Genomic DNA, 15,838 nt, shown 5'->3' with positions numbered 1-15,838 from the left:
GTAATTGGCCCATTACAGACAGCATGTACGGTACCGACTAGAATCTTCAATGAAATATTGGGGGATGTGGTGACCGGACCTGCGATCTGTTGGCTTGTGTTTAAAGATTAGCTACGTAGAAATCCTCTATTCTAATATTATGCCAGAGATTCACCACCCTAAAATAAAATTAACCAGGCAAAAATAAAGAACAACATAAAAAACAACACGACCCGCTAATTTAAACAATTTGAAATTTCGAAAATTTTCTCCTCCAGTATCTTAAATCGCATCTAAAGTGGTTGTGCAATAAAATTAGATTATTCCTCCAGCAGGTTTCCCCGGAAAAAAATTACCTGTTGAAACGGGAAGAGATTTCTTGAGCACTGTTTAAACTATTTGACGCAAGACTGGCCCTGAAACAGACTGTATATATGTTTTTTTTTTTTTTTGCGCCGTTTGTGCTTCAGGTTACAAAAATTTATTTCCTAAGACAAGATGGCCGTTGTGTAGTCTTGATAAATATTTTCGAAGGAGAGCACCTAAATGTTCCTTGCCATCTAATTAAGAGTAAAAAAGTAGAAAACAGGAAAAACTAATTTGTGCATTGTAGTAACACGCAATATTTTTTTTTTTTTTTTTATGAAAAACGAGAGATGTAGATGACAAAACAGAAGAAAAGGCGAAGATTCAGAGCGCTTGCTTCTGCATGTGTATACGACGAGACCGGTGTGAAGAATGATTGCGGCTTCACGGCGTAATGCATTAAGTAGTTTGAGTAGTTGATGTGGATGAATAAGCCCGTAGTGAACGTAGAGCAGAGAAGAATGTACCGCTAATTCTAACTAAACACGTTATGCTGACAATAATTCTTAACAACAGAAGAGATGTGGTTCTTCCATTTACCATTAGAATCGACTACTACCCCTTAAAAGATGGCACTGGCTAATCTGCTGCATTTTGGTATTATTGTTAATATATATCGGTGAAAACGTCATCACCTGTTTTTTAATATTATTGCATATAATGAAATACTGCAAAACAGTTTTTAGTACTGCTGATTTCTAGTATGTATCATGGACCCCACTTTCAAATGGACGCAACGCGGCCCTAGTATCTGCTGTTTATTTATTAATATTCTTAGCAAAAATTGCTGTCTTAATCGTCAGCGTAATACGTACACTCTAAATCAGTTACTTCCAATGGGCGGTGGCTAATACACGCTAAAAATAAAAGCGCTACTACTACGGAGCCTTGAGGGATGCCCTTACTGGTCATTCTTTGATGGAATAACTTGATATTGATGAACACCGATTGATACGTGTGTGACAAAAAGCTCCTAGTTAGGTTTGAACACTGGGCAGCAGATTCCATAATTTTACAGTTAACAGAAAGGGAGGTAAACATTATGATTTTCAAATGCCTTCGCAAAAATTTATGAATATCGACCTAATTATCATACCACTATAGATCGATATGCGTCCTTGAGTAGTCAGAAAAAGTGAGTAGGGCGGTTATACTGTGCATGAAACTCGGCTGAAACAAGCGTGAGCGGAAAGTAAATATTCAGTTTAGTTTGGGATCATTATTTATTTTCGTTCTTTATTATTAACTTAATTATGTGATTATTTTTACTATTTCATTTTTTAGGTTCCGTTTTCTGTAACTTAGATTAAGATATAAATATTGGACATAGGCAAAAAATTTTACATCAAGTCCAAGTCACTTGCTTTTTTTTTTTTCAGTGTTACGGTAATCAGAGCTGGATTCAATATATTGAGGTACATTCCACAAGTAAGTATTAAGTTATTGGTACTCAAGGAAGCACCATATAAGGCGCGTTCAACAGTTTTCGAAAGAAAAGGCTGCATTTCGCTTATGCCCTCTATTGTATTGGTCTTTTTTTTTTTCTAATAAACATAGTTTACCCTGGGACGTTCATGGCGTCAGAAAGCGTGATTGTGGCTACTGCCATAGAAAGTACGTGGCAGTCAACGTATTTAATGAAGGTTCGCGGAAAAAGCAAGCATGAAGTATATATGTGCTAAATTTTACGAGTTAAGGATTTTTTTTATTAACCTAAAATATAGACCTAACAGGTGCTCAGAAAAAGATTCCGAAATTAATCTAATTATATTTTATTTTAAATCACCGCTACATTCAATAATTTTTTATTAATTGTGGGACCTCATTGTAAGGTTCAAGTACCGGTTGATTTCCTCCGAGATATCCTTATAATGATTTCCACCCCTGGTAGTAAATATTTGCTCCTCTCTTTTTTGCAAATCTTTATTTTACGTAAAATATGTAGAGGGCAGAGTCCTTCACGAACAGCGAAGCTCTTAAAGCTCTTTTTTTTTTTTTTTTTTTTTTTTGCAATGCGATTTTTGTTAGCGGGCGGTAATTGCATATATAAGTACTGTTATGAGTTCTGCAAAGATTGCTACGAGATCTGCGTATAGTAAAATAAGCGGTAAGTTGGATTGCACAATTTCTTGAACGTACCTGTGCAACTCAAAGTTGATCTCCTTCAAAGCATCGTAAATGATTGTGACTTGAAATAAATGAAATACATGAAATAAAGGTCTGGTTTTATCGGTTATGTCAACGTTACCAATTCTTGCGCCTGGAGTTTTTGAAGATATGAAAGAATCGCATCATTTAAGAGATTTGAATTATTTTTCACGCATTTGGGGAGAGCCGCTATTGTTGGCTCAAAACAAAACCGGCAATAAATAAATAAATTCATTGCATACAAGGCTACTATTATGAGTGAATTACGTTAATGTCTCCGAACATGAGCGGTGGCTATTTTGTAGCGATATGTTGACAACGAGCTACAAAGTCAACGCCTGATGACGATGGGGACTTATAAACCGTGCTAACAATTGTTTTCCTCCTCCTGCTGATTGGTAAAAAAGAAATCCCTAACGCTGCCAATAGCGACACATAAGTTAGTGCCAGAAAATTCTAGGCATAGCGAGTTTTTTGTTTTAAATTAATGGTGAAAGAAAAATATCGACGCTGCCCAGGAGCCATAGGAAGAAAAGTTCATCATAGAATGCCATTTCTCTGTGAGCCAGTTGAGGAAATATGAAAAATGATCATCTTGGAGGAAGCTTCTTTTTCATCATAATGTTTCTTTTTTTTGTTTGTTTGTTTGTTTCTTTACAGTGTAACAGCATGAGTAGCATAAACAGAGACGGAGATTGCGACACAGAAGAGCTGTGTGTTTCATTTTTTTTTGTGTGTGTGTAGGTCCGTGCTTTTCGCGTTGTCTCGGTCGTTATTCTGTGCCAACGAACCCGACATCTCCTTCATCTTTTTTTTTTTTTTTTTAAGTTGTCGCATTAGCGCGGAGATGTATCGTGGGAGAAGCAGGACAGCGTAGACACTGCGGACAAATATCTTCTGTGCTGTATCTCTGCACTGTGTCACGCCAGCCAGTCAGAAGTGCCACCCCCGCACCTTAAAATCACTAGAATTTCAGAGCAGAAAATGTCTGGCTTATAAATTTATAGCTGCGAAAATATTTGCAGTTCGTTATCGCGCGCGTTTTTGTGCACTGTTCTATCGGTTTGTTATCTCGCTTTTCGACACCGCTGTCTGTTCAAATAGACAGCAATACCTGATCTTTTTTTTTTTTTTTTGGAAAATGTGCTGCGGAAAACTGTTCCTTGTTTTACGTGTTAGTCACGACTTCGCATATACTGAGCCCTCAGTTAAAGTCTAAAATTCCAATTTCCGCTTGAAAAGTTGGAGGGAGTGCAGGCTTGGCACTACTGTATTTATTTTTTATCCTCTCAGTTTGAAACTCTGTGAACCTCCCCTACGTCGTTTGTTGATATGAGCAAACCAACTGTGTCTACAATCTTCTTGCTTATCGCTGCGCAGTCCTCACCTTCAGTACAAGGAACACCGCAATTATCAGTGCTATATAGACCAGAGTACTGCTCCAGTTATGATGTCAGACCAAGTTAACATTGCTTTCCTTGCGGGTTTTGTTCGTGGTTTCTGTAACCGCGATAAGCCTTGCGCATCCTTCTATTTTTTCAACATGAAAGCGCGATCATCGGCCACCAGGTCGATAAGAGCCGTGTGACGGCGCACTGCGGCTGAATGTGCCATAGTACATTAGCGCGCGCAATATGTCAGGGAGAAACGGAAAATGCTTTTAAATTCATCTAGGTATTCTGCTACAGTGACGCGACTGTTGGAGTCAGGTTACGTGGGCGATGTGATTACATCGTGTCCTGAAGTAAAAGCCATCAGCGCTGCACCCGCAAATACAGGGAGCAAATGGTTCGGTTCGGCTTGAGTCATTATGATTGCTGTTTTGGCTCCAGATTGTTCCAGCGCAGCTATACAGGGTGTCCAAGCTGACTTAAGCCAAAGGTTGAAAAATAAAACATTTGATGTAGGTCAGGGAAACCATTTGTATACAGTATTCTTGCATTTTTTTTCATAGGTGTAGTGAGAGAAAGTTATGGTGCCTTTGGCTGTGATTTTAAGGAAAGAGCGCGCCACCATCGCAACCGGTCTTGCTGGTACGTGCACAGGCCCAGTGTTCGTTACTGCACATTGAGCAACTCGTAAGATTTCGCTGATGAGGTGCCTCCTGTGAGAATTTTCGATCTTCTATAGGATCCAATAGGAACTCTTGTGAGCAGATTTTAAAACGCTCTTGGATTGTTGAAAACCGGCTGGCGCAACAGGTTATCGTGATTGCTGCGCCTTTTTCTTTTATATTTTCTTGCGCAGTAGGCGACAGCAGGCTAAATATAGTTCTTTTTAAGCTACGTATTTTCTTCAATCCATCCCAAGCGCCTACTTGCTTACCTTATTCAATACTGGCAGCTAGTTCGATCTATAGGTGTTTTCTTGTTTGACTCGTTGCCAGGACGGCAATTTTGTTACACAGAGCCCGGCACTACTCAATAGAAAAAAAAAAAGCATTGTCTGAAACGTGTCCATTTCGCTCTGGTTGGCTAGTTTTCGCAAGGCGGCTTCATGACCTGACAATTAGAAACACGACCGTTCTTTAATTTAAATGCAGCGACAGAGCTTGAGAACACATGGGACCAAAATAGGCGGTTCATTTCTCGCCACACCAGCCTGTGCACAATGGCCATGCGCTCGAGTCTATCCAGCAGCGCTGCACTCCGTGCTAGGATTCACCTTTCGAAAACACCATACAGCCAACAACGGAGTAACAGAAGTAGACAGCGCCGTAAAAAGCGAGCAGAAAATTCACAATGCCCACACGTGGCCTTTCTTTTTTTTTTTCTTTCTTTTTTTGCACTAAGAATGTCCCAGAGAGGAGTGTGCTGCACATCGGAAGACTGGTGAGGATTTAGCGAGAGTCCGGATAAGAAGAGCCTTCGACTTGCAGTCTGTGTCCACGGCCCAGGGTTCTTAAGCCCGTCTTTTCAAATAGCAGGCGTACGAAGGACGGGTAATGTTACAAATACTTTGAGCTTAGCCCCGAGTTTCTTATTTGAATCCTATATCTGGCCCCGAATTTAATAAAGTGTCGCACAAGGTGCCGTGTTCTGTCAGGTGTTTTTCAGCTGCTGCTGCTGCCCACAGACAAAAAAACTGTCGTCCACATCTCAACCGTCTAATTCAGCCGGAGAGCGCCGAGTGGAAAACAGAGTGCACCTTATGCAGCTGAGGTCTATTTTTTGGAGGGAGATTTTTTATTTTTTCATTTTAAAAGCAGCCGGGATAGTGCAGCTGTAATGGCGTTCTGCGGGTGTACACGAGCTGTAAGGTTTATTGCCCGTCTTTCCAGCGGCAGTATGACGTAGCTATATAAAGAAATTACCATTTTCGCCAGGGTGCCTCTGAAGCCTCGTCCAAGCAACAGCACGCAATGTATACAGGGTGTCCAAGCTAACTTTAGCCAAGGGTTAAAAAAAAAAAAAGAACATTTGAGATAGGCCAGGAAAACTACTTATATACAGCTGTCAGCCATGTGGCGCCCCACAGGCAATTTTTTTTTTATTTTGCAATAGAATAAATTGTAATTAAAACATTTTCTAATTTGCTAAGTATTGCCTCTAGACAATAAATGTGCTTTGCAAAATTATAGAGCCCCTTCTGAAACTCCAATATCATTTATTTTCGGTAAAAAAAGCTTCACGTTTATCATTTTTTCCAAGCTCTAAAGAAAGCCTAGGAAATACAAAAAATATGAAGTGACTAATGCATTTGTGCGCTGCGATTGTGGTACTGTCAATCGTGGTGTGAGTGAACGAAAATAGCTGCGGTCATGACTAGACAGCCAAGTCCCAGTGGCAGGCTGATCTGTTGGTGATGGTTGCAGCCAGCGCGGTGAGCTCGCCGCGACTCGCACCGTCACGTGTGCCGACTTCCTGAAGCGGACGAAGAAACCAATCGCAGACATATCGGCTTGCCGCTACAATAAGGTCGTGAAGCCAAGGCCGCAGCTGAATTCGATATATATATATATATATATATATATATTGGGTTCGGTTCCCACCACCGGCACGTTTGTTTTTCCTTCTACTTTGCGTTTATCTTTCCCCTAAACAAATTTATTTATTTTTTATTTATTTATTTACTCTCAAGGCCAAGGCATTACAGAGAGGAGTGGGTTAATAAACACAATTTGAACAAAAACAAGAACAGGGAACTGAATACATTATACAATATAAACAATGGTACATTAAATGGTATTAGAAATGGTTGTTTTGAAGAGACTGGTGTCAATAATGGCAGCGAGGGAGGCGGGAAGGTGGTTCCAGTCAGAACAAGTCTTTGGTATGAAAGAATTAAAATGTAGATTCGTCCGGCAGTTGGGTATGGCAACCTTGAACTTGTGGTCGGTGCGGGATGAAATATATGATGGTGGCTGAAACAGAGAGGATCTAAGAGTGGAATTGAAATGAAAAATCTTATGAAATAAGCAGAGGCGTGATATTCTTCGGCGAAGAGACAGATCAGGTATATTAAGGTTTGACTTCATTATGGAGACACTGGCAGTACGCTGATAGTTTGATAGTATGAAACGTGCAGAACGATTTTGGATGGCTTCAACATTGTTAATGAGTATATTGATATGCGGATCCCAGATTGATGACGCATACTCGAGTTTCGGTCGGACCAGGGTTTTATAAAGCATCAACTTTATATTAGTAGGAGCAAGAGAAAAATTCCGGCGTAAGTAACCTAGTGTGCGACTGGCATTTTTTGTTACGTAGTCGATGTGAGTTTTCCATGAAAGGTCATCAGTAATGTGCACGCCGAGATATTTATAAGATGCAACTTTGGTTAGATGGGCACCATTAAGCTTGTAATCGCAAGGAAAGTAGTTAGTAAGATTACGTGAAACTCGCATTGTCTTGCATTTAGTATGGTTTAGTTTCATTAACCAAGTGTCGCACCAAGAAGAAATAGTATCTAGATCAGATTGAAGGTCAAGATGATCGGCAGGGTTAAGGATTTCGCGATAAATAACACAATCGTCAGCAAACAGTCTTATTGAAGAAGATATGTTGTCAGGTAAGTCATTAATGTATATTAAAAACAGCAGAGGTCCTAAGACAGATCCTTGTGGTACGCCAGAAGTTACAGGGCATGCGGGTGAATTGCAATCATTAGCTGTTACGAACTGCGTGCGGTTAGAAAGAAAGCATTCTATCCACTTAAGAACGTTAGGATCGAAGTTCCGTGCACTTAGCTTGAGCATTAGTAATCTGTGGCATACGGTGTCGAAAGCTTTAGCGAAGTCAATGAATATGCAGTCTATAGTGGATGAACGATCAATAGCAGAAAATAAGTCATTAGTAAAGCAGAGCAGTTGTGTTTCACAGGAATAGTTTTTTCTGAAGACATGCTGATAGTTACTGAAAAATGAATTGGACTCGAGGAAGGTTACAATGTGACAATAAATGATGTGCTCAAAAATTTTGCATGGTACACTAGTTAATGATATGGGCCTGTAATTTTGTGGACAATGAGAGTTACCTGATTTGTGCAAAGGAACCACCTTCCCCACCTTCCAATCATCAGGGAGAACACATGATTCCAAAGACTGTGAAAAAATATTTGTTAGTATCACTGAACAGTATATGGAAGTATTTCTTAAAAATTTCGGGTTTATTCCATCTTCACCGGGAGAAGAAAACTTTATATTCTCGAGTAATTTGCTAATGCCAACCCAGTCAACTACAATCGGGTCCATCACTGAAAAACTGCAAGCAGGTAAAGTAGGAAATGAACATGGCACAATGGTACAAAATGACAACGAAAAAATGGAGTTTAAGACAGTACAACAATGACTTCTTGGAATAGGTAGAGCATCATCAGATGCAAGGTCTATGGGTTTTTTTTCGTTCCCATTAATAATGTTCCAAAACCTGCGGGGGCTGTTTAACAAGGATGGAAGTGTTTTATTGAAGAAAGCGTGTTTGGCGACAGATAATGCATTTGTGTATTCATCAGCCACACGGTGATAAGCGGCCCATCATTCCTGACTCATTGTAAGCCTTGCACGCCTAAAAATGCGCTTCTTTTTGTTCAACAGCCGTTTCAGCGTCGGCGTAAACCAAGGCGAGCTTGTACGGTTTCGTATCCTACGCAGGGGCACATATTTGTCAGTCAGTTCAGCAATTTTGGTTTTAAAAATGAGCCAGTTGTCATCAACCGATCGCTTGGAGAACATCTCAAGGAATTCATTTACGAAAACTTGAAGTTCGATATTAATTGATGAGTAGTCTGCTCTTGCGTAATCCCTAATTAGTTTCAACCTGCTTTGATTACGAGGTGAGGTGGTAGACACATTAAAAACAACGACTGAGTGATCACTCAGACCTGGTAAAACGGAAAGGGAAAGAACAAAGTCTGGGTGTGTGCATAGCACTAGATCCAAAATAGTTGCACTAGACTGAGTAACGCGAGTTCGACTTTTAACAAGCTGAGTTAGATTAAAGTCAGAACATACGTTAACGAAAGAATTACACTCTGAAGAATTAACGGTAGGTGCAGGATAGGATAGGGACCAGTTGATGTTTGGAAAATTGAAGTCACCTACGACAAAAATAGGGGACTGAGGAAACTTCTGATGCAAGGTATTCAAAGCATCATGAAAGTCGATAGCGAAGCCGATGGGCGAACTGGAGGAACGATAGCAGGCACATAAAAGGAAATCCATGTGATTGAAACTTATACTGACGCAAACAATTTCAAGTGTAGAAACCAACTGAACGTGAAAAGAAACAAGTGTATCGGAGACTGCAACCAAAACGCCGCCACCAGGCCGACTGTCCCGGTCGCATCGATAGATGTTGTACTTCTTTTGGCAGTCTAAGATTTCGCAGTTGTCAATGTTCGCGGAGAGCCACGTTTCAGTTAAAATAACAATTTCAGATGAGCATGTGTCTATAAAAGCTGACAAAGCTTCTCGTTTATTTATGACGCTTCGAATGTTGCAAAGCAGAAAGGAAAGTTCTTGCAGTGAAGAGCGTAGATGTGATCTCGCTTGTGGCTATGAAGGGGGAGGCGTGACATCTGTATTAGAAGATGACGGTCGGGACAGATCTGGAGAGTGCTAGCGGCTTGGCGCAGCCTCAGAAACGCGGTCAGTGACAGGACAGTACACATAGCTCTTGCCGTTTATAACCACTCTATTGTATTTTAACTGATATTTCTTCCCGGAAGATTTGGCAAAATCAATCAGCTTTTTACGGGTGGCTCTTGTGGCTCTGCAGAAGTCTTCGCTGATTGAAATGCCGGTATCTCGCAGTTTTGACCTTTGTGACAAGATAGCGTCTTTAATTTTAAACGATAAAAAACGAACTACGACAGGCCGGTGCCTGTCCTGGACGAATGCACCTAATCTATGTGCACGAGAAATAGCGTCGTCGGCTAAATGCAAATCAAACAACTTAGCAATTGTTTCTTGAACTTTTTCTTCAGAGGCAGCCCAAGTCTCAGATATACAATCGGAAATCCCATAAAACACTAGGTTGTCCCTGCGGGACCGGTCTTCGTATTCATCTAGCCGTGATTGAAGAGAGACACTTTCGTTCCTAGTTGCAGTTGTAATCAAATTTTCCAAATGCGTTTCATCGCATGTACTTTCAAATGACTGCACCTTTTCTTCTAGCGTAGCAAGTCTTTCAGTTAGGGCACATACTTTGCTATCCAACTGTTTTTGATTTTCTTTTATTTCATCGATACCAGTTATCAGTTTGTCATGTCGCTCGTCAAGATGCACGGTTAGATTCTGAATAGCAGTTAACACTTCACTGTGGTTCTTGCTGCAGTCATTGTTAGGGCCGGGATTCAGCTCCACGTCACCGCTTAGAAGAAGCATTTTTGTAACATGAACACACTCGGCGGCAATAGAAACCAAAATACTTGGGCATGAGAATAGCAGCAAGAAAATGTTGTCAGAACGCTTAGACAAAAGGGGTGGAATTTCACTGACCTGGACGAATAAACAGAAATGGTTTTGAGCGACCATTGTCACCGCTGCCATCCCATGCCCACTGAAGGAAGCAAAGGTTCGGGGCGTGAATTTATAGCCCGATGGAAAGGTTGGCGATGTTGATGTGGCTGTCCCAATGAATTCCCACGTCGCGCTGTACCGTAGATGGGGCCGAGCCGAATGGCCAGGTTCGTGGGACTGGGGACCGTCCTGCGCCAGGCACACGTCAGTCTGGAGTCGTTGTGTAGATGCTTCAACGCAGATAGGCAACGGTACCAAGGCGAAGACAAGAAGGCACGTGGCGATGACTGTAGCCTGGACGAATAAACAGAAATGGTTTTTAGCGACCATTGTCACCGCTGCCATCCCATGCCCACTGAAGGGAGCAAAGGTTCGGGGCGTGAATTTATAGCCCGATGGAAAGGTTGGCGATGTTGATGTGGCTGTCCCAATGAATTCCCACGTCACGCTGTACCGTAGATGGGGCCGAGCCGAATTGCCAGGTTCGTGGGACTGGGGACCGTCCTGCGCCAGGCACACGTCAGTCTGGAGTCGTTGTGTAGATGCTTCAACGCAGATAGGCAACGGTACCAAGGCGAAGACAGGAAGGCACGTGGCGATGACTGTAGCCTGGACGAATAAACAGAAATGGTTTTGAGCGACCATTGTCACCGCTGCCATCCCATGCCCACTGCCATCCCATGCCCACTGCATGCCCATTGCATCACTAGTTTATGTGATAACCGAAGTAAAAATAAAAAAAAAAGACAAAGTACAATCCCCAATGCTTTCCTTGGCCTCGCCGACTTTTGGCTTCTTTCCTTCATGTATTATATCGAGTACCCTCATTTGCCCTTCAATTATCCGCTTGTAGCCTACGGGGGTCTCGGTTCTGGCAGTCTTGAAGCCATAGGTAGCATAAGAGGGTTCTAGCACAGCTTTCGCCCTCGCTCTTGGTCACGTTCTACCTGATGCTGGTGGTAACAGAAGGACGTTCCACGTCCACCGCTATGTTGAGGGCGGCGCTGGTGAACACTGTCAAGGTTCGTATACAGACAACATTAATACCCAAGAAAGTATCAGGTGGGACAGCGGCCGATGTAGCTCAGTTGGAAGAGCACCTTACGCGATATTCGGAGGTCGTGGATTCGGTTCCCACCATCGGCACGTTTGTTTTTCCTTCTACTTTGCGTTTATCTTTCCCCTAAACAAATTGCATCACTAGTTTATGTGATAACCGAAGTAAAAATAAAAAAAAGACAAAGTACAATCCCCAATGCTTTCCTTGGCCTCGCCGACTGTTGGCTTCTTTTCTTCACACACACACACACACACACACACACACACACACACACACACACACACATATATATATATATATATATATATATATATATATATATATATATATATATATATATATATATATATACAAGCGAGCTTTAAAAAAAATGTCCTGTAAAATTCCCCTGGGAGGACTTCAGGTCCTGGGGTTTTCAAAGCGGCAATATTGGATAATCCAGTTCACCTAAGGTTAAGGGACGTCCCACTTTTTCAGAAAGTAGCTTACCCATAGACACAAAGCGCGCTGCATTAACAGCACGAGCAGTGCTTGAAATCGCAGTGAAAATAGGGGTATAGTGATATGGAAACTCGGCAACTAATTCATCTCAACTTCGAACCACCACCACAATAGAGCCCAGCAACACGCTTGGAAGCCATGTGGCGACGGTCATCAAGCAAGGTCTCAACTGTTGGCTCATCATAGTGCAAAGCAAGATTGCGGTGAGGTCGTGCACGGGCCACCGAATAGCGTTCTGCATCAAACGATTGAAAGTGGCACTTTACAGCAGCAATTTCCTTTCAATGCAAACCTTGAGCCTGGAATTCAAGCTTGTGTAAGTTATAATCCTCGCGAAGTTTTAAGTAAGGCCTTATGAAGCCTATCGCAATATATATGCCACGAACGTGTTTCCCACGCTGAAAATAACCAGATACTCATGATAAAGGAAAATTCCAAGGCTGTCTCCACTTGCTGCTTAAAGTCTTCCTCACTTCTCAATGAAGCATTAAGCTTGCGCAGTGCCCACTGCGGCTGAAACTTGGTCGGGCTCATTTTCCAATCGGTTCTGTGACCAAGCGAAAGAAACAGGCTTTATAATGCATGAAATGTGTCTTTTACGGAGATCTGGAGCCATGTCAACCTTTTCAAGACGTAAATGTGAGACTGCTATAATATATTTGAAGGAGGATGAAAAGGCAGCGGCAATTAAACTTGCATTTTCAGTCACAGCCGATATATTAACCAGGGGTCTTCTCAGCATTTTTGCTAGACCTTGTACGGTCATGTGGATCACACACGGAGTTAGCCACCCATGAGTACAACATACCAGTCACAGTCTAGAAGTGTCGGAACATCATGAAAGATAATAGTCGCTTAACCTAATTATTGGATGCATAGACACTGACACACCTCCATGAGTCGTCATGAAGCCGGAAGTCTCAAAGTATAAACCACCCGCCTTCATTAACGTGACACATAAAGCCAGAAACAGGAAGACTTCTTATCGAGCAGAAAGCAACCCTCCTAAAGGCCCATCGAGTGTGAAACACGAGCATCGTGCTCTGTTAAAAGGGCTGCAGGGCTACATCTGCAGCCAGTGCTTTGCACATCTTAGTCTTCTGAACAGCAACAATGTCTAGCCGTTTTTCCGAAAACGATAAGCGCAACTGCGCATATTTATGCCGACACCGAAGACAACGCAGATTGAGTGTTGCGACGGTCAACTTCTGGACGTTCTCCATTGCAGTCAACATGCATGTAAGTCAAGAAGTATCCATGGTGTCTGGCACAATTGCATAAGGTACACATCCCAAGAGCTGACATTCTTTCTCCTCAGTCTGGAGTGTCGAAGTGATTTCTTGCTATTTTGCTGTCTTTAACGGGGCACGTGTTTGGTAAGGATGGTACCCTTCACAGATAAGCCAGAGTTCGGCGGCATAGCTTTTACAGTCGGCGTATTGACCACTACAATTTCCGTAATAGAGTAATCTGTAATGATGGCAGTAGATACCTGTGTGTCAGGTCTTACAGTGTCGTCATCAATGCCAGAAATGCGGGCACTCGGCTCAGCAGCCACAGACCACCTTCCTCTTCTTCCGGCAGCACACGCACGCGCGCCAGCAGTCTTCACTGCCGCTGAATATTACAAACATCTGTTCCACCAGGCCATAACTTTTTGACATCTGCAGAGAGCTGACCAGTCTCTGAAAGGTGGGGAGTCTCGCGCTACATTGAAGAAACAGCAGCACACGCTGGTATTTTCTTGCATGGCGACGGCCAGTGGTAAATGATTCAAGGGGTAAAACTGCCAACATTCCACCAGCAGCATCCGAGATCTCGGCTGCACCCACGAAATACTCCTGCAGAGTGTCTTTCATAGCATAGCTGTGGCACCACAGAACTTATCTGCACACAACACCACGCACTCATCAGTAGTACAGCCGAAACGCCGACGGTCATCACACTGAGGAGTACGGCAGTGGCAACGTAGGTGCCCAACCTTGTGGTGTCATCATCATCATCATCATCATCGTTCATCATTATCAGCCTGACTATACCCACTGCAGGATGAAAGCCTCTCCCATCTTCCTCCAATTAACCCGGTCCTGTGCTATCTGCATCCACTTGACCCTTGCGGACTTCTTAACCTCATCCGCCCACCTAACTTTCTGCGACCCCCTGCTACGTTTTCCTTCCCTTGGAATCCAGTTTGTTATCCTAGGCGACCATCGGTTATCCTCTCTGCGCACTACATGTCCTGCCCATGCTCATTTATTTTTCTTGATTTCCATTAGTATGTCAGTAACTTTCTAGCGCATAACGTTATCCCTACCATTTTTCGTTCCATAGTCCTCTGCCTTGTCATCAACTTGAGTAGAGCCCTCTTCGTTAGCCTCCACATTTCAGCCCCATAGGTGAGTACAAGTAAGATGCAACTGTTTATACTTTCCTCTCGAGCGACGCTGGTAAGCTGCTAAGTTATAATTTGAGAGTGCTTGCCGAATGCGCTCCATCTCAATCTTATTCTCCTTGTTATTTCCCTTTCATGGTCCAGATGTGCGGTTATATACCTGTCCTAAGTAGACATATTCGCCGACTACTCCCAGTGTTTCGCCACCTAGCGTAAACTGCGGTTCCTTCCCGAGGCTGTTGAACATTACCTTTGTCTTCTGCATATTGATTTTCAAGCCTACCTGTCTACTTTTACTGCCTGGGTCATCAATCAATATTTGCTGTTCATCCCCTGAGTTACCTAACAAGGCAATGTAATAAGCAAATCGCATACTACTGAGATATTCTCCATCTCCCCTTAACCCTAACTGCTCCCATTCGAAGTCTCTGAATACTTCCTTTAAGCAAGCTGTGACTAGTACTGGGAAGATCGTGTCTGCTTGCCTAACACCTTTCTTTATAGGAATTTTGTTACTTTTTTTATGCAGAACTATGGTTGCTGTGCAGCCACTGTATATATATATTCCTGCACTTTGACGTGCGGCTCGTCTACACCCTGATTTCGCAATGCCTGCATCACCGCCGAAGTTTCTACTAAGCCGTTTTATGAGGTCCCCGCTTCAGATGCTCCGCGAGGCATGGGAAGGGCGCGGAGAGGACCCCACAGTGGTTGAGTATGTGTTGCAGCTACTAGAACGTCTTCAGTCATGTCGCGAGCTAGTGGAGGCTAACATGAAATCAGCTCAGGGCAAGGCGAAACTATATTACGACCGGAACGCCCGAAAGCGAACTTTTGCTGTTGGAGACAAAGTGCTCTTACTCACTGCGTCGCGGAAGAACAAACTGGATGTTTTATGGGAGGGTCCCGCAGAGGTTGTACAGCAGATTTCGAACACTAACTATGTTATTAGAATGCCGGGAAGACGCAAAGAGGTGAGGATCTACCACACCAATTTAATGAAACTGTACAGACAGAGGGAAGCCAATGTGCAGCTCGCTCTAAATGTTCCTGAAGAGATGGAAAATGATTTTTTTTCCCAGAAGTACAACTAGATTCCGCACTCGAAAAACTTTGCCAGAAAATTGAATGCGACGCCAAACTGGAAGATAAACAGAAAGAAGAGCTAGAAACGCTTCTGCGAGAGTTCAGAGATTGCTTCGTTGACTGGCCCGGCAGGACTAACTTGATCGAACATGAAATAGAGCTAATTTGCGACAAGCCCATCCGGTGCAGGCCTTACCGAGTTTAACCCCGGCAGAAGGAAATATTGGCAACTGAGATTCAGCGGATGTTAGACATGGGGCTGATTGTACCATTCGAGAGTGAATACACGTCCCCCATCATAATGGTTGAGGCGCCAGGTAAAGACCCTCGTCCATGTATCGAC

Source organism: Amblyomma maculatum, chromosome 1, assembly GCF_055883805.1.
Source record: "Amblyomma maculatum isolate TAMU_Amacu chromosome 1, ASM5588380v1, whole genome shotgun sequence".
NCBI lineage: Eukaryota > Metazoa > Arthropoda > Arachnida > Ixodida > Ixodidae > Amblyomma > Amblyomma maculatum.
This window is presented reverse-complemented; position numbering follows the sequence as displayed.